General features: G+C 35.7%; 1 protein-coding gene and 1 long non-coding RNA gene across 9 annotated transcripts in view; both read left to right on the forward strand.

The window, feature by feature from the left end:
- Nucleotides 1–22,116, forward strand: part of LOC118280701 (cAMP-specific 3',5'-cyclic phosphodiesterase) — a 548,393-nt gene that overhangs the window by 292,373 nt on the left and 233,904 nt on the right. The gene's annotated exons all lie outside the window — the stretch shown is intronic.
- Nucleotides 1,107–5,359, forward strand: LOC126911938 (uncharacterized). Its single transcript, XR_007706436.1, has 2 exons — nucleotides 1,107–2,763; nucleotides 2,801–5,359. It is a non-coding gene; the product is annotated as an uncharacterized LOC126911938 (long non-coding RNA).

Raw genomic sequence — 22,116 nt, forward strand, 5'->3', positions numbered from 1 at the left:
GTATTTCAAAAACAATACTGCGTATTTTGCGGAAGTCTAACATACATTTTATGTTAATGTTAGGTTTGATAAACTGATTTCATACAGTATCGCATTATAATAGATAAATAATAAACGTTTACGTACAAGTTAGGTAGGGGAAAGTGGGGTAAACGCGAACGGGGTAAACCCGAACCCAATAGTTTTAATATGTTAGAAAGATATAGCCGTATATCACTCGCCGGGAACTCAGAGATCACGCCACCACCAGCGCCAGTCAACGACACGGGAGACGCGGGCGCACGTACTTTTCAAGGTATGTCAATTTTAATATTTTCAATGTTTTCGATGTAATTTTTTGATAAATTGAACTTGGTGTAGCTTTATTTCTATTGAGAATAGTTATTTAACCTTTACATAGTGGGAAACTTACATACTAACTATTCAAATGACAGTGACGCATTTGGTAAAAGTTTTATGACCTAAAATATTTTTTCCATTTTATTTTTTTCGACCCGGTGGGGTAAAGGCGAACACTTCATGTGGGGTAATCTCGAACGTTCGGCATGAGGAGTTCTCTCCTTTTTTTGTTAGTTCCCTGTTCATATTTTTTTTCCAACTAGCCACTGGCAAACAGGGTATAGTGTTTTCCAGTCTATGTTGATTTTTTTGTGGCACTAAATTATGTTGTCGAGTGATTTTGATAATGCTAAACATCAAATAAATTGTTTCAGATGCCCCGTAATTATAAAAGAAAAACTGAAACTAAATACAGTTTAGAGGATTCAAAAAGGCTATAGTCGATGTTCAAACCAAGAAACTCAGCATTGGCAGAGCAGCAAATACTTGTGTTCCAAACATACAATTTTTTAATGTTAGTACGTGATTACCCCACTTGGTGTTCGGCTTTACCCGACATCAGTAGGGTAAAACCGAACACTAAGGGTTTTGTTTTTCGGTCATTTTGTTGTATTTTATTAAAAAAAATAATGATGTTGATTAGTGATACGTTAGCTAGATAAGTAAAGTTTATAATTCAATAATTAAAGAAACTCTGTGATTTGAATCCACTGTTTTATTTATATTTTCCCTTAGGTGTTCGTGTTTCCCCCACTTTCCCCTACTTTTATTATTTCAACTGAATTATTTTCTTAAGCATCGCTGAATTCTCAGATGCAAATGCGCGGCAAATTTCCAATCTATCACTGTCATGACTCTATGGTTGAGATTCAGTATGCCCTTCGAAGTTTATGATCATCATCTCGTATCTAGCTACACAGAACTATTTCGTAATAAATCACACGAACTAAAATATATCAACTTCGAAGCTCCCTTGAGAATTTATGAACGTTAATCTCAGTAATGACCCTAAAGACTGATTTTGATTGACACATCTTGCAATGCTCAATACGTACTTGAACATCGGGTAGGGCGTCCAAGTGCCTCGGCTAGCCGAGTAATCCCTTAGGCCGAGGCCGAGTAAGATATACGACCGCGATAATCTTCACTCAAGGTTCATGAAATCGCTGAACACGATACAACTTTCTCGGCGAAACGGTCTTTGGGTGTCGCGTCGAGGGGATTAAAGAAAGGTGGGCGGACAGCTGGACTAGGATTCCAATTTTCCGAACACACAAAGCTAATTGATGGCGTTGAATTTTTGACCTTTTCATTATCTATTCATTCTGTCCTAATAACGATTTGGCATTTTAGAAAGAATTAGAAGGGAATTTTGATACAACGAAATTTAATGCTTTGTACCTTATTTAGGCGACTCAGTAAAATGTTGAATTCATTACTTACTTATTTTTCTTTTTTTGTAAAAAAAAAAACTTTAATTTAAAACAAAAAGTCACTTAAGTTTATGTATCGGATTTATTAATTGCTGTTCAATGAGTTAGCGATAAGAAAGTTCCAAAGATATTTTCGCATTAATCACAACCACAAACTGGTAATGAGCCCCTCTTACTTCTTGCCTCACAAACAATACATTCGGATCTGCCTCATAACGAGTTTCTCGGGAAAATTATACGATACCGCCGATATCGATTCAACTGTATCGAGTATCAGACGAGTATCGTTCGTGACTACTAACAGTTCACGTATTATATTACACAGACGATCAAATAAAATGTTTTGTGATGTGTTGTTACTGAACCGACCAGACAGACGTACACACATACATATATCCTCTATAATATAATTATACGGGCATTAGTCTACAATTCGCACGTTACACTTGATGTTGTGGAAACGTCCAGTTTTTATACTGTATAAAAAACCTTAACAATTGTTTTACTCATAATGAGATGCTGTTTATTACACTTTGACCAATCAGAGCCGCAATAAGGTGTTTTGTGTAGCAAAAAAATAATACTTCTCAACAAGTTATTTTTATCAAAATTTTTCTTCAAGAACAATTGAATATGACCTTCAAAATAATCCTAATAGAGCATAGAATATATGAATTTGAAATTGTATAAAATATAAAAACAGTGTATTGTTATTCAATCCGATTACAACGCGACTTCAAGGTTGCCAATACCATACTAGATAATGTATGAAGTGGGTTATGCGCAGGTATGAGTGGTACTCACAGCATACATTTAAATACAACATAGGAAGTGTTTTATAATGTGTTCAAACATATCTGTCTGTCTAGGTATTTGTATAAATGGTAAAAAAAATAACGATAAAAAACACAAAACGTAAGAATATACTCTCAAAAAGATGGTAATAAACTCTCGTCCCTGGGAAATCAGTTGTTAAAATTAGAGTATTTAGGTTCATAATTCAAAACAGTATAAATAACCTCTGTTAGGTTAGTAACAAAGTGAAATGTGGAATAATATAAAAAAATATAGGTCCAGACGTCAACGCAACATGATTTGCTAGTAGAGGCTCTTTGTTTGACATTATTATGAGCCAAACGTTTCACCCATTCCGCACTTCTTCATACGAATTCCACAAACTCAAAAATGTAGATATGAATTCTATTTACTAGAATTAATGGGCATCACGTGGTCATAACTAGACGCCATTAATTTTGTGTGGGTGCCACGTATTTTATTTTATCTACATTAAATAATGTGAGAAAAACTAGAAAACATACAGCTGAATATTTTTTTTAATAGAGCATTCTGTGATGCTTGATTTTTAGTTTTATTTTATAACATACTTTTGTGATGAAAAACGGTGACACACGCCTACACGATGCTTAAACTAAAATATAATTTCCATGAAATCTATGTGCACTCGTGGTCACATGGTATCTTCAAAGACGCCTTCCAGGGATTAGGAAAGGGACGTCTGACATAAACAGTGTAATACAGACACCAGCGTTTAAAGCTATCCTAAACTGTTTGTTCATAGATTTTAAACTCTATGGTTTTGAAATAAAGTTGAAAATCTATTGAAGAATTTGATAAAGGAGTAAGTTGATATGCTGGCGTTTGTTTATTCATAACGTTTATATCATAATCTCCGTCCAATTTATTTACATTAAACTTTCGTCTTACATCTTCACGAAGATGCAGACATTGAAAAATGTGGTTAATATTTTCTCCAGTAGAGTAAAAAATAAAATAAAAATATAGCGAGACTTGAGCCGCGCTTCCTCTTACGCCTTTCCCGGTCCGCAATATTTCCTAATAACAAAAGACAGTGTGTTCATCCCAACGTTTGCATTTTCATCTTATCGTGAACCAGAAAACAAGTTATTTCATAGTGAAACACTGCTGCCTCAGGCAACCGTACCACATCGCTAGCCAGGTTATCGAACTGTGAAATGGTCTCACATCATGCACGAATGCCTTATCCTTATTTAAACGTACACTATGTGAAAAACAAAATGTTTCGCAATAAGTCGACTTGAACCCTTTTTACCGTTGTCGGATAACTTTATTGAAAGTCCTTCGTTTGAAAGTCAAATGTATTGAGTTTCGAAATTCACTTGCTTAAACTATGAAGAACATTTTGTGAGATCTAGCAACATTATAACTTCTTAAAGATTGTGAATTTATGTTAATCAAGTACGCGAATGGCTAAGATGCTTTTAAATTTTGAAAATCTCTTTCAAGGGACTTTGCACGTTTCTTTTATTAAAACTATTCATTTATAAAGATTGTGTTATTCAATTTGTTATTATCTTAGTGTAGACAAGATTCTTGCGTGTTTGAATATTTCTTGTCGATTCATATTATATTTTAAATTACAATACGTGAGATGAGAATCCTTATAATTCTCTACCGTATAGAAACTAATATAAAAACTATTAATAACATAAGAAAAAATATGCTAGATTTGAGAAAAATAAAGACAGGAAACCGGATGATTCTGAATCTAAAAATGAAGGATGTTTTTATTCTTCCTAAAAGTTAGAAAAGAAAAAACTTTTTAAAGTCGAAGAAAATATCAGTTATTACAATATCCTTTTAATATTCCGTCTTTGTGAAAAGCGAAAAGATAGGCCGTTATAATTTTACCAAAAAAAAAACTTGTACACAAATATAAAAATCGATCTTATCGTACTTGACATAGATTTGATATTTAATTGCTTTACTGCCAATCCTCAAAAGTCATTTGAAACCTCAAAAAGTTGCATGTACTTCACAAGTGTCTCATTAAAAATTTAATTTCACATTAGCACAGTACATAACCATAAATTTCTTTTATAATGGTTTGTCTAAATTTCGTGTCTCTTAAAGTTAGCGCATTTATTGCCGTAGGACCGTAATAAAAACAGGCGATCACGTAGTTGGAAACGACCATAATCCTAAACGCCGGCCGGCCTATGGAGACCGCTAATCTCAACTATTGCGACCCCTGAAAGTGTTGGGATATTTGCCAAATAATATTGCCTAGAAATTCATCAATAGTACCTACCAAGCATGCTTGCAGTTACGTGACGGTTTGGTCATACTAAATTGATTAGAATATAGAAATGATACTATAAGAGTGTAAGACGAGTTAATAAGAGTATATACAATAGTCAATTCCATAAGAAATCATATGCAGATTCAACAACAGACAATAACTCCCAATAATTTCAATTTACTCGTATCTCCCAGAAAAAAAATGATTTATTTACATTTGTTTATTCGTCATTTAACAAAGCAAAGCTAAAGAAGCCATACGTTCAACGTGCTATTTAATTTAGTACTATGGCTGCAAAACGTCCTCTGTTGTTTCTTTTGTTCATTTTAACCGATTTCCCAATGTACTGAATAAATCACCGACTCTAGGGAGTGACGACACTTAACACGAATACATTTCCCAATCGAATTTAATGTTTAATTCATAAATTTACGTTTTTTGTATGAAAATCGCGGCTTTTCTTACGCATAGCTGCTATCTTAATAATAAATTACAATACTTTTCATCTGATATTTTCATGTTTCTTTACTCTTTATCATCCTATTTTCGTGGGTTAATGATGATAAATCTGTTCAAGCCGTCAATTTTTCATCCCCATTCGCTGTTCTATCAAACATTAACTGTTTAATATCAAAATAACTTTACATTTCGGTTTTCTATAACGAATGACCCAAAGCTATTTTACAAATTTTCATCTATACCGTTTAAGTCCCGTGATCAAAATGTGTAAATATTTCCTTGTTACGAAACACAAAAGGGACGGGAGATCTGAGAGATGGTTTACATTATATCCTAAGAGTAGGTATGTTGGCTCCTAAACTGGGTAAATCCTTAACAGGTACTTATTTTTATAAGCATATTGTGGGTCTCTTACGGAGTTCATAAAGCGACATTATACATAAACCATGCTATTCTATATCTAGTACAATGTAGTTCGATACACATTACCCAGTAACGGTTATATGATATCGTGCGAATAGCCGGAGTACCCCTTGTTTTGTTGCTATAGCATCGCATTCTCATTACTATATGTGGATAGTAATGTACTCCGTTATTATAATTCAATTTACCGTTTATTGATGTCGTGTCATGTATTTTTGAGGTTTATTGAATGGCGTATTATGTTTGGACATAATTCTGTGGTGGGTTTATGATTTTACCTTGACCTTTCCTTGTTTATTGGTCAAAGTGCTACAAGAGAATTCAAATCCTTTTGATTTTAAGTTGATTATCCTTGTTTTGTGCACATAATATCTTAATCAGTATACTACAGCTTTAAAACTCAGTGCCTAGGTAGTCTTTACATAATAAAACAGAGAAATAATATTTGAATACTGCAACACAACTTTTCAATTCATTCTCAAATGACGGCAGCATTTCCACATGGCCACTGAATATTCCCATTTTTATATCAGACCCATTTTATCTTGAAATCTTCATTGCTTTTAAATTAAGTTATAACGGCAACTCAGCCATTTGAGTAAGCCTTATTTAGCGAAACACGCACCCGAAATATTAAAATATGTGGTACATAGCTAGTTTTAGAGTTATGGCTACGTGGCATGTAATAATTATAGTGCTTAGACATTCCTAGCATAACCCTAAATTGAGTGAACAGGCTTATAACTGAAACCATTGGTTTTGTGTTTAAAATTAGTGATAACATTAATATTCTTCGCAGGGTAAAACAAGATTAGGCTTAGAAATCTCAGAATTCAGTGGATAAATTATGTATTATTGCAAACTCAACTTTTTTTTTCATATAAAACTTTTTTTTTACCTTCATCTATTTTTTGGCATTTTGTATATGCGCGTAGTCAAGAGGATACTCAACAAAGATATCTTTCTGCTTAACCACACGTAGAAATCCAACCAAACCCTTCGTGCTCTGACTCTTATACGAACAGAAAATCAACAGATCACACAGTTCAATATTGTATCAGAAAAATCATTTCATTATTCATGCGTGAACCTTCGCGTCAAAATCAAATTGTTGTCTCTTTACCAAAGCTAACTTCATATCGCCTCCTTTAACACGGGCTCGTAAAAATGAATGGTTGATATTCCACGAACATTTAGGATTATGCAAATGTAGATAGCAATGGAACTCGTATTAACCCGGCGATCCTTTTGCTTCGTAACTCTGTTATTTCCGTACTATATTACTGGGCAACATGTTTGTTTAGCTGAATATTTTAAACGTTGATGAGTTTTTATTTAGATGCGGTATTTATTAAAAAATGGTGGTTTGGAGATGTTAGTAGAAGTAGGACGCATAAAATAATGTAGCATAGGTTAGCCCAAAAATTAAACAAAAAATCTATCCTCCGTACTCAGAGTTATTTAATGAATGCATTTAATCAGTTCAGCTACAATGAAATCGCCTCCAACTATAAAGCCCGTATGAGATAGTCCATAGTAATCCGACCAGGTAGAAGGATTTTAATGCGGTTTGAACAACCACGTATTATGTTTAGCAACGTTATTAACAGAAATTAAGACTTATAGTTACTACTTGACACATTAACCGTACTCAGATACATTTAACGGTCACTTAACCAAGTCCTTAGTAATTGTTTTCGGAACAAAATCGTTACTGAGAAATTGTTTAAGCAATCATAAAATGTCTCTGAGTGCGACAGTATATTATGTATCGTAGGGTAGGTGCGATGAAACCGTTCATTGATTTGTTTATTGTTATTGTTTGTATTGTCAATCAAAACAAACAATAATGACGGTATATTGCAATAATGATCGTGCGGAAAATGACTAAGTTTTATAACACTCGTGATATCTACACAATGTTTTTATTATTGTGTCTGATTTCAATCGATAAAGCATTATTATTGTTCTTCAACATGCATTACCGTTGTATATAATGGTATGTATAGCGTATATAAAGTTATTACGTAATTGTATACTATCGGGATTTTTTTTGTTAGTTTAGGTTAGATACGGCACGGCATTATGTGCCGTAATGTGCACCTCTGCCTACCCCATCGGGGATTAAAGTAGTGATTTAATAAAAAAATAGGTTGGATTTATATTAGATAGATAACATTAAGCTGCGCAATGCCTAACGGTTTACTGTGCCTTTGGCTTAAAAAGTAGGTGTAGGAACGGTTTGGTTTATAGTGATTGGTAAGAGCCTGATACTTCCTCTCGCCTCGTCTAAGGCGGGAGAATTTATTGAATGATTTTTCCCCTCAAAAAAGGTTACATTAAAACTAAAACCTAACCTAAGAAAACATTTATATGTTTTTTCTAATGTAGATCTCACATTTGTTGCCTCATAACAATTCCAAACTGAGAGGTAGGTAACAATAAAAATAATAACTAAATCCAACACAAAACACTCTCAGATAGATAAAGTTTTCTGAGTATCAATGGCGGGATAAACTATTTTTCCATAAGTTGGAGAAGTTGACAAGGGAACAAGAAGCAAAAGTTTCTTTCAATAGCATATTATTATAGACATTCATTGTAAATATCTACATACATACACATACATTTGTATTATATTTGTAGATATTTTTATTATATCTATAGATATTTTCATTTGACATACGTTAACTTTATTGTAACTCGTGAGACATACTAAATTAATATGAGCCTCTAGCATGACTTGAAACTAGTCGAGTTTCTCGTCAAACAATACGTTAGTAAGCCGATAACATAATAATTAATTTGACATACGTTGGTACTTTATAGATTGACTAAGACTATTAGATATAACTGCTGAATATAAAAACCAAACTTCAACAAAAAATTGCATAGTATATTATGTTACATAAATTTTAAATTATATTATTTCATATGTATATTATTTTTCTATAATTTTTGAATTTAAGGTATCTTTTCTAACATATCATCAAAGTTTACAATCATCCTATACATGTACTATACTCGCTCATATTGTCGTAAAACTGAAAGTAACAGACAAAATGTCATTCGTACCATACTATACATAACCATAGGATCACAAGTCACAACCTACATGATCATTTGTTCCATCTACCTTTAAAGGGAACAATACATTATGTTGTAAAATAATTTATTTACTAACCTCATTAGGTATTGGTAGCACAAATACCTTATTAAGGATTATTTTATGCCGGCTTCGTATTTGAATATGACATTAAATAAGAACCGATGACATTTCCATTTCTGAAGTCAATTTATAAGCAAATTCGGCAGGCAACAGCCAAACACGGGTATAATACACATGGGGATAAAGTATATATTTGTTGTGTATATAATATACAAACTAGTCTTATTTAATTATCTGTTTCAATGGTAAGTTGTGAATTTCATATAATTAATTACCATTTCAATCAACTGTTATTTTGAATATGACTTACCGCCCGCGCTTCTTTAGGAATCACATTTTCCATTGAAATTGGTTCAGTAGTTTTTGAGTTTATGCGTTCATGTAGATAGATGAAAGGGAACTTCTTGTATAATAGTTAGGTACGTATGTTAGGAATGTAAGGATTATCTTACGTAGTCTGTAACTGAACTCAATTATGACTTTAGCGCTACATAACATTTTCATACGGCTTACGGTAGTCTTACTAATACATATGTGTTATTTACATAACACATTCATAAATATTTAGCGTAATATTACACAATACAATATAATATTACAAGAGATTATGTACGTGACATAAACCGTTACAGGTTTCTGTGAAAGTAACGTATTTTCTTATTGAATGTTTGTACAAGCGATAGTATAGCTACCTACATATTTGTCTATAAATACTTTCATTGTTCAGCAAACAAATATTATTGGAATCGTTACGTAAGGATATAATATAATATTTATTTTGCTATATACAACTTTTACAATGTTTATCTTATTCCCAAAGTTAGATAAAACAATTCGTTGTACGTGTAAGAACTCTCAAATATACCTCCATATACGAACTTCAAATAAGATCTCCACAATTCCACATTTTACTCGAACAAACCTGTTTGTTTTCAGTGTTATTGAAACTCTGTAGTACAATCTACGGACCAGAAAACTGGAACATTCGAGAAATCGTATCGGTATACGGGCATCATAAAACGAACTGTTGTAGACATAAAATAAAATTTGCATATACGAGTAAACTTAGCGTGAAATAATTTTGAATCACAAATATAAAAAATCTTAGTGCCATATAAGTTCGTATAGTTTATATTATATTTCATAATATTTAGCAGAAAGATTTACACTTTAATTATAAAACTATTAGTCTTATTACTAAAAACTGGATACATTTTCAGATCTAACCGAAACGCCCAGTCAAACTTTTGTTCATAAGTACTTTTCAATTTACCTGAGAGCAATCACCTTTGTCAAACAAGATAATCAAATAGCAAAATGTGTTATCATTATTTAAATCACGTAATGTAGCACCCGCAGTTTGTACAAAGGTGAAAGTTGATAGGGGCATTACTGTAACAGCACATTTCTCGCTTAAAATGCAATCACAATTTTGTGAACAAAGTATAAAAGATCTTTGGAAATTTTCGATCACATTGTAAAGCGTCGTCTTTACAATCAGCAGAGCTGTAGACAATAGACCGTCAATAAGGCAGTCTGTTCCGATTCCATTTTTGTTTCTCTCCGATTTGGATTTGCTGTGGATTTTACAAAGAGATTTTGCTTGGATTATAAAAGACGAAGCTTTATAATTTCTGTAAAAGATCATCTTTTCGGTTTACTTCATTAGTAAGTACTTCATTAAAAGTATAGGTCCTATCTCCATATAACTAAAATCTATTTATTTGACAGAAAATCTCACATTCTTGATTATTTAAATAAGAATTTGAACAGAAATCTTGATTAAAGAAGACTGAACCTTCATTACATAATCACACGCCCGCATTTTGTAACGAATTTGCAGCGCTTACATGACATAGCTGACGTAACGCGGGATAGGTTACACGAGCATTTATGCAAAAATTGTTAACCCCTAACGAATTCCTTTCAAAAGATTTTTAAATATGAAACCAAAAAGCACTGCGTATTAATGTTATAATATGCGACGATTAAAGGAATCAAATGTTAAGATATATTTTGTTTGTTTATCCTCAACTGATCTCTTCTTCTTTAAATATTTATTAAAAAACATAACTACAACCAAAGAAAGCAGTTTCCTTAAAAAATGTTCGACCTCAAAACATGAAGTTGTCTCGAATCTTTTTGTTGCTTTTTTAAAGCAAATGAAATGAAATTCATACAAACGGTTGTACAGACATAATCCTCCATTAATGACAATACAAGGGAGCCTGAGGCTGTTAATTCTTGTGGTTATGAAGAGACGGGGCTAGGAATGTTCCCATTACCATGCTGAATTCCCGGGCTCAAGTTAGGCGAATTTAAACCTTAATTTATGGGTGTATCATTGTTTATATTGCCAAAGACTTAATAGTCGCTTACAAAGAGAGTATTTTGATGTTGCTTTGCTGTAGAATGCAAATAGTACGATTATATTATTTACGAGTGTGTATTATACAGTCGGGAAATGAGAATGGGTGAATATACCAATACTTTTCAATCCAAAGTTATATTTTAACCACAATATGTTTCATTGGAAATCCCATAGTCTATAGAAATACCTAGGTATTGAACATTGAACCGTGCAGGCATAAGTCCAAAAACTGTTGAATTTTAGGTTTTAGTACCTACGTCATTTGTTTTTACAAAATTACACCTAGGTATTTATTTCATTACTGCTGTGAGGTAGTTTATATAAATTCACATTTAGGATATGCTTTTGGTCAATAATTATTAATGGTTTACCCTAATACTATTTTGAACGATGTATAGGTATACGTGACGTGGCACCGGATTTAATTAATTTTGTTTTTATATATTAATTATTCTGCTATCAAATTTCCTTATAATGACGTTTAAGGAAATTTTTATATGCGTTTATATTCGTACGTTGCTTACCTATCGAAAACATGACCAATGAAACGTCACCATTAGTAAAATTTATTTACGGTGATTATTTACCACGAGACGACATGTAACCTTTGCCGCTACAAGTACTGTGAGTACAATTTAAAGTATATAGTACAAATTCTTCACTCGATAGGCTATTCATTACTAGGTTCTGCCAGCGTTTTCACCCGCATTTTGATGAGATAAAAAGTATCCCGTGAGATAAAATATATTCCAAATTTCATCCTGATTCCTACAGCCGTTTGAAAAGAAACAAAAAGCACTTACCGCCGTACTCAGTCATTTAATGGTTACTTGACTTGGTCCTTACTCATTGTTTTCAATACAAAATCGTTACTAAGGAATAGTTTAAGTTATCATTAAATGTCTCTGAGTGCGGCAGATAAACTCACAAACTTTCGCATTTAAAATAATTATATTAGTAAGATACGAATATATATCAAAATAAACCCTGATATCGAAATTACAATGATCATTTAAAATCACGTACGGACACCAGTCATCAATGTCATTACACAGTAACAATAACTTTTGAACCGTTTTAATATGAACGCGTAGGCAACTGGTCAGCTTTTTGCTATAATTGGATTATGAAAGTCAGTCTGTCTGTATAAAATATATATTTATATATGTATGGTAGCTGGGTAGATTGGATACTGAACCCAATATAAATGGTAATAATAATAATAATAAGTCCGCAAGGCAGCTTGTGGCGAGCTGTTGGGCAGTGGCGACCCCACGGACCTGACTCCCGGGAGAGGCCCTACTTTTTAACTCCGGTTGGTACTCGTGACTATCCGGAGTGGCCTCTCCTACCTCACTCTTGCCTTAATCGGCTGGTTTGAGTGGAGATTCGCAAGAGTGGAGTTGCCTTCAGCTCCACTTGGGGGAAGGACGTATCCCAGTAAGATGCTGGTAGGGGTCTTGACCGTACTTCCGGGATTGCTCTGATAGCCGTGGGATGCCTACCCTTCCTCAAGCAGCTCAACGGATGTTGCTTCCCTTGTCGCTACATGCTAGCGGCCGTTTCCGGGGCCCACTATTGAGTTTGCGAGTCACCCCCTGCCTGTTTATCCGTATTTTTCAATATTGGTCAGGGGCAGGGGCCATAGTCCCCATAGTTAACCGGTTAACTATTCCACAGCCACCCACACCCATATCCCTATCATTTCCTTTTACCATATCTCACAATAGTCCTGCATCAACCGGGGATTGTCCTTTGGTGTACTTCCATAGTGCATACAGGGATAATCGCCGGCTGATGTCCCCTTACATTTAGATTAAAATTGTTCAACGGGCCTCTGCGAGTTGGCTTCGGCCCCTCGTACGCCTTCCAAAGGTCCGGGACCCTGTGGTCCCGTGATTATGTAAAGAACATACATAATAATAATAATAATATAACGTTTATTTCGGATAGATGTCCATATTTAGTTAGTACTACAAAATCTTAAAAACTATGTTAGTAACATCTGGAAAAATATAAAACCGGAACAAAACAAAACAGATTAAATTATGTTGCTTATATGCAGGCCCAGTTTTATAATTCATACTGTCCAACTAGAACCCGCATGAAAGCTTGCATCATTGCTGAGTCGACTTTGTCAGCGACTACCTTCAGGATGCTATTAGTGCTGCCCCGCACTCTGCGCAACAAGGAGGCGGTCCTCTTGCGAAGGATGGCATGAAAACCATCAACGCGAGCCGCCGCAAACATTCCAGACGCACTACAGAAACGGGGCAGCCCCAGCAACATCCTGAAGCCATTATTATATTGAACTCGCAGGGCACCGAGCGATTTCTGAGTATATCTAACCCACAGGCTACTTGTATAGAAGGTTTGGCAGTATGCCTTGAAAAGAGAGATCTTAACATGCTCGCTGCAACGAGCAAACCTGCGAGTCAGCATATTGTTCTTGACCGCCAGCGCCCTGCGTTCTCTTTCTATGTCCATTTGGTCATCAAGATCTTCGGTAACATAGTGTCCCAAGTATTTAAAATGATTTACTCGCTTAAGTTCAATGCCATTTAGCTTAATTTTGGGCACGCTAGCAGGGCATTTACCCGAAGACTTAAAAACCAAATACTCACTTTTCATGCAGTTGTACAAGAGACCATGTCTTTGAGCATAATTTTCACAAATACCTATGAGCTGCCTCAACGCACTGACAGCTGGGCTCAGCAGCACCATGTCGTCAGCATAACTGATATTATTTATACAAACATTGTCGATCGAGCAGCCAACACGCGCGCTGCTGAGCCCAACCATCAGCTCATTTATATACAGGTTAAAGAGCTTGGGAGACGTCAAACCACCTTGTCTCGTTCCGCACTCCAACCTGTACACGTCAGAGAGGCTGCCTGCCCATCTAACGTTATTAGTCTGGTTAGCATACCAATAGCGAAAGAGACGTTGCACCTGCGCATGCACTTCCGTTTTCTTAAGCTTCTCCCACAGCAGGTCATAAGACACTAGGTCAAATGCTTTTGACAGGTCGAGGAAACATGCATACACAGGTGTACCCCTCCGTGTGTAGTACTGGACAGTGTGCTTAAGACTCAAGATGGCGCTTTCAGTAGAAAGTCCAGGCCGAAACCCGAACTGAGCATCATGTATATGGAGATGTTTTTCCAGCTCTGAATCAAGCACAGCATCCAGCACCTTGGCCACCACTGTTGCCAACGATATAGGTCTATAATTGCCTTGGTCTGATAAGTCACCAGTTTTATTCTTTACAATTGGTACCACAATAGTCCGCATGAGGTCAACGGGTAAGTATGAATGACTTAGACATAATGTGTAAAACATTGCTAAAACGCGTGGTAAATGGACTCCAGCATACTTTAAATGTTCGATGCTGAGCCCATCATGACCAGGCGACTTACCCCGGGTCATCTTTTTTATTATTCCTGACACTTGTTTAACAGACACGTTAAACAAGTCACCAGTCACGATAGGATCAGCATCTGGCATCATCTTTGAAGGACCAAGTGGTGATCTCACCCCAAAGTGTTCCCTAAATAAGTCAGCTATGCTCTTACTGTCACTCACACCTCCCACACTCACAGGGATGCCAGGCCTAATATTCAACTTGTTCGTTGCCTTCCAAAATTCACCAAAATTTTTTGATGAATGATGGTCAGCTATTATATTCATTTTAATTTGTTCACTATTGTCTTGACACCATTTCAATTTCTTTTTAAACAGTTTCCTACTTTCACACATTTCTTCATATAAACGACCTTCTTTTGGTCTATTATACCAAACCCAATTAAGAAATTTAAGCCTGGCATCCCTATGTGCCCCACGCACATGTTTATTCCACCCTATCACATGCCGCTTTGTTTTTGTTTTAGCTGATAAATTGTTACATTTGATAGATGCATCTTTCAGAATATTTATTATACTCGAATACATTGAGTCTAATAGGTTTTTATGATCCATATTATTACAGATATTAAAACTACATTGCCTAAATTCCTCAGGAAAATCTATTAATTTAAGGCTATTATTACAACAATCCCTATATTTCTCTATTTCTTCATTAGTTCTATTACCCCAAAAAACACCATTTTTGATGCTCCTATTGTCATCAGTTTTTAAATTCGTTTTGCTTATAATTAGGTTTAAATCGCATTGAATAACAAGCGGCAAGTGATCTGACCAGTACGTGTCATATTTTATGGTAACATTATTTATCGTTTGCCACGCGGACTGACTCACAACGCAATGATCGAGCCACCGAGTGCAACCGTGTACATCACTTATAAACGTATAGTTATTTGTCGCATTACCTAATACACTAATATCAGCACATATCCATTGCTGGTCAGCACATAGGTTATTTAGCTCTGTACCGAATAGTTCACCTGGGTGCGCATTAAAATCACCCAGCACATATACAGCTTCTATGGAATAATTTTCAACTATGGCACATACCTCGCTAAAACAATCCGTGAATTCGGGTAAATGGTCCACCGCGTCCGTCGGCATGTACACACTAAACACTAAAATGCTCCGATCACCAGCCATAGCCTTTATCGCACTAATACGAGGACTCTTACACTTAATCACTGACACTTCGCTGAAACTGTCCTTGCGCCACAAAATCGCCACTCCGCCAAATGGCCGGCCACGCAGAATGCCCGCAGAAGTATCAACCGCCGATGTGCCAGTGTATGCAAAATCCGCATGTATTGTATCGAGAAATGGTATATCATGATCAAGCAACCATGTTTCTTGTAAAGCTACGATGTCCGCTGCCCCACACAGTCCCCTCACGCAGTCAACGGATCTTTTAACTGACTTGCAGTTAAAACTAATAAACGTAGACGTATTTGGTAGCAGTTGTACACCCATGGTTATTGTTTCATAGCGCCACTATTCTGATTACTAATAATATTATCATTCCTGTTTGTTTTGTTCAAATAAACAAAACGGCGAAAAGACACACCTTCTGGCCACAGGTTATCATTTAAAAACAACGCGAGCTTGTGGTGTGGTACAAGTATTTTATATGCGTTGTAATTTTTCTCCTTTCTCATTTTGATTTTCTTAAGAACAACTGAAGTTTGCGTTTTAGAAAAGATGTAGTCAATAATATCATTTTCAGAGGTCTGTTTATTCACATTCGTAATGAAGAGTGGAATATGTATATCAGCTGCTCTGAATCTATTATTCGGTTCCAACATTGCTTTCCCTTTGCTTCCACGCAAGCGCGATTTTAATTTCTTTCGTTGCACTAACGTCCATTCATTATCATTTTCATAATTTTGTGATTTATTATCGCTCCCGCTATTCGCTTGTGGCATAGACCGCTCCAAGGACCTGCACTCGACCGGTTTCTTATCAGTGCGCCCCGCCGCCGGCACCGATACACTTATGGTGGGGGATTCGTTACGTACAGGTAACCGTTCCGCGGCAGGGTTAGATTCACGTATTATGCTATCAGGCGACAACAAGTCTTGTGTAGTAATTATTTCACTACCCGCTGATGTTGTACAGTCTATTTTCTCAAAAAAGTGGGGTAGGCCCATTGGCCCACTGTCTAAACATATACTCGTTGTACTTCTACCTCCTCTTTTGCAATTTATGTTTTGTGGAGTATTCCGTGGTTGATGTTCGTTATTTGATAGTTCTTTTTTGAATTCTTCGAACTGATCATTAGTCACATAACATTCTTTAACCGTACGTAGCTCACTTTGCAACAATAGAAGGTCTTTCAAGAGTCTAGTCACATCTATGTGGTCAAACGTGACCGGTGGTAGCTTGTGGAGTTCTCTTGCGACAAATATCGGTACTTCTTCTGGATCCACCTCTTTCATCAATGTTATTATATCATGTAGCTCTCTCTTCGATTTGCCGTCCCTTTTACGTGAAATTTTTCGCTTCGCCGTAGTGATCGACTCAAACAAAAGACTTTTCGCGGCTTCGATGTCTTCGGAGGAGAAAGTCGTATTACACAATCTCACTAGACCTTCTTCATCCATCACCTGCATCTTGTTTTGGATGAAAGCTAACAGTTCACAAATCACTATATTGCAGTTATTGCACTTAATTACTTGCGACGTCATTTTCGACTACGGAGGTCAATGACACGACCACACGGTAGGAACGCGCGGGTAGACTGAATGAAAAAGGTTCGGTAAATAAGGTGCCGTGACTTTTTAACTGAAAATGTACCTATTAACGAAAACACCAGTTGCAAATAATTATTACAAAATGAATAATTGACTAATAGGTAAACTGGGCCAAATTATATTATCGTGCTCGTTAAAGTCTAAATAATAACGGGAATCATATGGAAATATGACATTGTTGTCACCAGGTATTTAAGTCTCAGTACACTTAATAGCCGCCCATTTTGGAAAAGTTATATTTAACTAACAACTAACCCTTCCGTCATCAATTCCAATCCGAAATATTCACCATATCCCACATGTGCTTAAAATTTTGCTTCTGTAGATACTGCCTTCCTCGTAATCCTTAGGGATGCGATGCGTATTGCTTATAAATGTGTGTACAATGTAACAGATACTTTTGATGTTCAGTCGTATCAAATCAAATAAAACCCTTCTTCACCCAACCTTCAGTTTCGGATCAAATAACGATAACAGTTTTTGCAAAAACCGATATATATGCGTTTCTACTAACCATTTTGCACACTAAAATTTTCGGTTTAAGCAACTGAAATATGCGATTATCTACTGATTTGAGAATATGAATCTCGTTTGTATTAGAAAATGAATGTATATTTTTTCAGTTCGAAATAAAAATAGGTAACAATAGAATAAAGCACTATAAAATAAAGCAATATAAAGTATATAGCACTATTGCAATAAGTAGCTATTTTTCCCACTCAAAAGAAATAATCCTTCTGCCAGCGGCTTTGCCCGCCTTCCCATGAGATAGAAAGGAGCCAATCACCCAAGCCAGCTCACACCCTATCTGTAAATCAAATTTCATCAAAAACCATTCAGTAGTTTCAGCGTGATTGACGGACAAACATCGAAACAAACGAACTTTCACATTTATAATATTAGTGTGATAGCGTGATCTAGAATTTTAAGTCCACAGATTTAAATTTATTTTTACACATAACTAGATTGTCTGATACATTACAACATACATCGGCCTCAGTAGCGCAGTAGCCAGCGCGTAAGTCTCATTACAACATACGTTATTTTATTTAATTTGACCTTCATCTTGAACTGACAACGAGCCGGTGACTCGGAAGCAGTAAAAAGTATTCATGTTATAATATCCAATTTAATTGACTTCGTGTCGGGTCAATCACTGCAAAATTAATGTTTCCGCACCAATGTAATGCATTATTTACGATCGAAATTTTCCTATGAACAGTGTAATTAGCATGAATAAAATCTGTGATCTGTGATGTATCCGTGTGGATAAAACCTTAATCCAGTTACTGAAGAATGGGTAGCAACTATCCCTAAGTACTTAGTATAAACCTAGCTGCTATCCCCTCTAAGTACTTAGTTTGAACCTAACTACTAACGCTAAGACCCCTCTCAAATGTTGGGATAGCCAGTGTGGGGATTGCCAAATTCAGTAGTAGATGTCTTGTGTCTGATGTTGACAACAAAAATCTAATAAAAACTCGCCAATGTCCACGTAATCGATTTTTTAACCAGACTGTATATGAGCCCATACGTTTACCGGAGCGGTAAAGCCGGACGTGCCTACAACATGTTTGTAAACAAATTGAAACACCGCCGCGGCACGTAGGGGCGTTCGTTCATTATTTATTTCTCCCTCGCCTCGGATTGACAACACTAACAAATCGCGCCTGTGTGAATAATCGCACTGATAAAACTTTGTTTCTATATTGTTTTAAGGGCCTCAATTGTGTTCAATTTTCGTTTTACGTTTGTACTTGAGCTTAGAAGTACAAACTACTTTATTTGACTGTTATTGGATGAGTACTACTATGTCTTTTAAGAAAATGTACAAAATATAGTAGGTATGTATACCTATTGAGACAAGGAAATAATATTCAATAATAATTTATATACCTTTACTTATAATACAAGGAAAAGTCATAAATGTTAAAAGAGTGAGTATAACCAAACTTAAAGCGGTCAATCGTCGACTACTATACGATAAGTAATTTAAATTATAATAAAATAGGCAAAATTATCATTATTGCGGTAAATAATAGTAAACCCCATCTATTTTAAGATATTCCCTAGAACAGACAATACTAGTAAAACAATTGAATCAGTAGGTACATACCCTTTTCTAGCTACGCACATATATATACGTACGTATATACGTCATCAGGAAAATATGAGTTCATGGAATACCTAAGTATACAATAGTTTTTGTTGTATATAAATAGTCAGCTTAAATATCCCTTTGTTAATAGTCACGTAGAGCACGAACCGTAGGTACAAATGTAGGGATAAATTTTAATTGTTTAATTTCCTATTTGTATTTTTCATCTGCGAATATATAAATTATATTGCTGTTTCCCTGATCAAGCTACTGTGTATGTAACTACTATACTTACAAAGAAAATAAAAAAGGCTCGGCCTTATTAAGTCTGAAGTCTTTGACTGCCAATAGAAAACTGTTGAAGGCAAATCCTCCGCTAACCGTTATATCGGTCACCGATGACTTCCACGGCGTCCAATGTGTTAAGAATATATCGTCTTTCAGCAAGACGCCGATTTGCTCTCGTTACTCGAAACTTAAAAAACTATATCTAAAAACTATATATCACAGCTGGTATAACTTTATCGAAAAGGTTCGATAGGTCAATGATTTTCATACCATATTAACAACGTTATAATTTTCATACACAAAAACTACTTGTATAAGTAACAGTAACAAACATCTCTCTTGGCAATAATTGCTCCAACTTGCCCTATTGGGAACAATCACAGCAATTTAACGGAAACCGTTTGATTAATGAACTCCCTAACTTGGGATCCCTAAACCGGGTCTCTGGAGGCAAATTAGACGCGTTTTGAAGCGAACATGTTACTTATAAACATACATACAAATACTACCTTCAGTTCCACAAAGAAGTTAGCAGAGGTGCACTTAGTTGTAACACACTTTACGCTAGCTATGTTTTATAAGTCACTGCGTTTTGTGATCTACGTTAAAAAGGCCCATTTATTTTTAAGTCTTTGACTGCCAATAGAAAACTGTTGAAGGCAAATCCTCCGCTAACATCGGTCACCGGTAATCACCACAGCGTTCATTCTGTTAACTAAAATATGCATCCGACACAAGTCGTACAATATCGAATAAATAATCTACAAAGCATGAAAATAAAGTCTTATATTTTGATTGGCCATGACAATCAAATATTTGCTCGGAATTCGTTCTTATAATTCAATTAGACGTATAATACAATCATAGATGGTTTTAGCTCTTACCAATAACCTCGAACCGTAACAAGTTCCGCTACGGAAAAGAAAGGCTTGGAAAACAATACGTTAGAGTATTGGTTGTTTCTAATTTAACCGTGACCTTGACAAACGCATTGAAATCGCTTAACCGCAGTTATCAAAACATGAATGCATGTACGTAATCATACCAATACTAGTAATAGTAGCAGCGCGACAATCGCCGCGTCGTGTGTCGCGGAATGCTGCTCATGAATATGAGCCTCTAGCATGGCTTGAAACTAGTCAAGTTCCACGTCAAACTATTACGTGAGTAAGCCGATAACATAGTAATTAACATGCCAATACTTACCATACTTTGTAGCAAATTTTAAAAGTAAATGAAATTGTACAATACCCAACAATGTGCTAGTAATTCGATCAGTTATTAACACATTATTTCTGACAAAGGATTACACCAACGTTGTGGGCTGTGGGTTTTCGATATCACAAACATGTCAGGCTTCAGTGACCTGATGCATATACTTTTAGCGAAAGGTCAATGCTTTTCATACCATAAATAAAATATCTTTAAAATTGTTGGCCCAATTTCTGCTTATTACAACATTACATAACAATATCCTTCAAGCTTTGTCAACACTGAGAAACAAAACGCTTTGAAAAATATAACTCCAGTCGCTCAAAATATTTCAAACGTTTCACCACTCGGACTAAGTTTGAAGAAGATTAATTGCTCGAAATTAGAAAACCGGAACACGTAACTGTCGTTCAACATAAATTGATTTTCGTGTAAAATAGTCTAGAGCGTTTTGAAAATGTTAGAATTAAAAAGTAACGTCACGCCTTTGATCCCCGAAGGGGTAGGCAGAGGTGCACATTACGGCACGTAATGCCGCTATAAAATGTACACCCACTTTTCATAATTTGTGTTATAAGTCCCATGTAATAAGGGGTGAGCCTATTGCCATATACTTACTGGACACAATTCCAGACTCCGTGCTACTACTGAGAAATTTTCGAAAATCTGAAAAAAGCCCAGTAATACTTTGCCCGACCCGGGAATCAAACCCGAGACGCCTTGTTCGGCAGTCGCACTTGTGACCACTCGACCAACGAGGCAGTCTACTGCAAATGTTAGAATTACTGGAGTAAAAAAGAGTGGATGATAAAACAAAATGACATAAGGGGAAGTAATTACGCTGGTCCGACGAACGGTGTGTGAAATTAATCAAAATCTGTGCTCGACACGACGCGGACGGCTGTTTACTCAACACGTTCCCTGCTCCTTGATAAGGGTAGCGGTGTACCGGTAGCTCATGTCATTGCTACCTATTAGCTAGCACTACTTGTATCGTGCGAGTGCTTTTTATGTTAAACCGATATGATTCTGATATTCTGATTGATTTAATCTAGCCTAAAATTGCCAG

The sequence above is a fragment of the Spodoptera frugiperda genome, chromosome 20, assembly GCF_023101765.2.
Source record: "Spodoptera frugiperda isolate SF20-4 chromosome 20, AGI-APGP_CSIRO_Sfru_2.0, whole genome shotgun sequence".
Lineage (NCBI taxonomy): Eukaryota > Metazoa > Arthropoda > Insecta > Lepidoptera > Noctuidae > Spodoptera > Spodoptera frugiperda.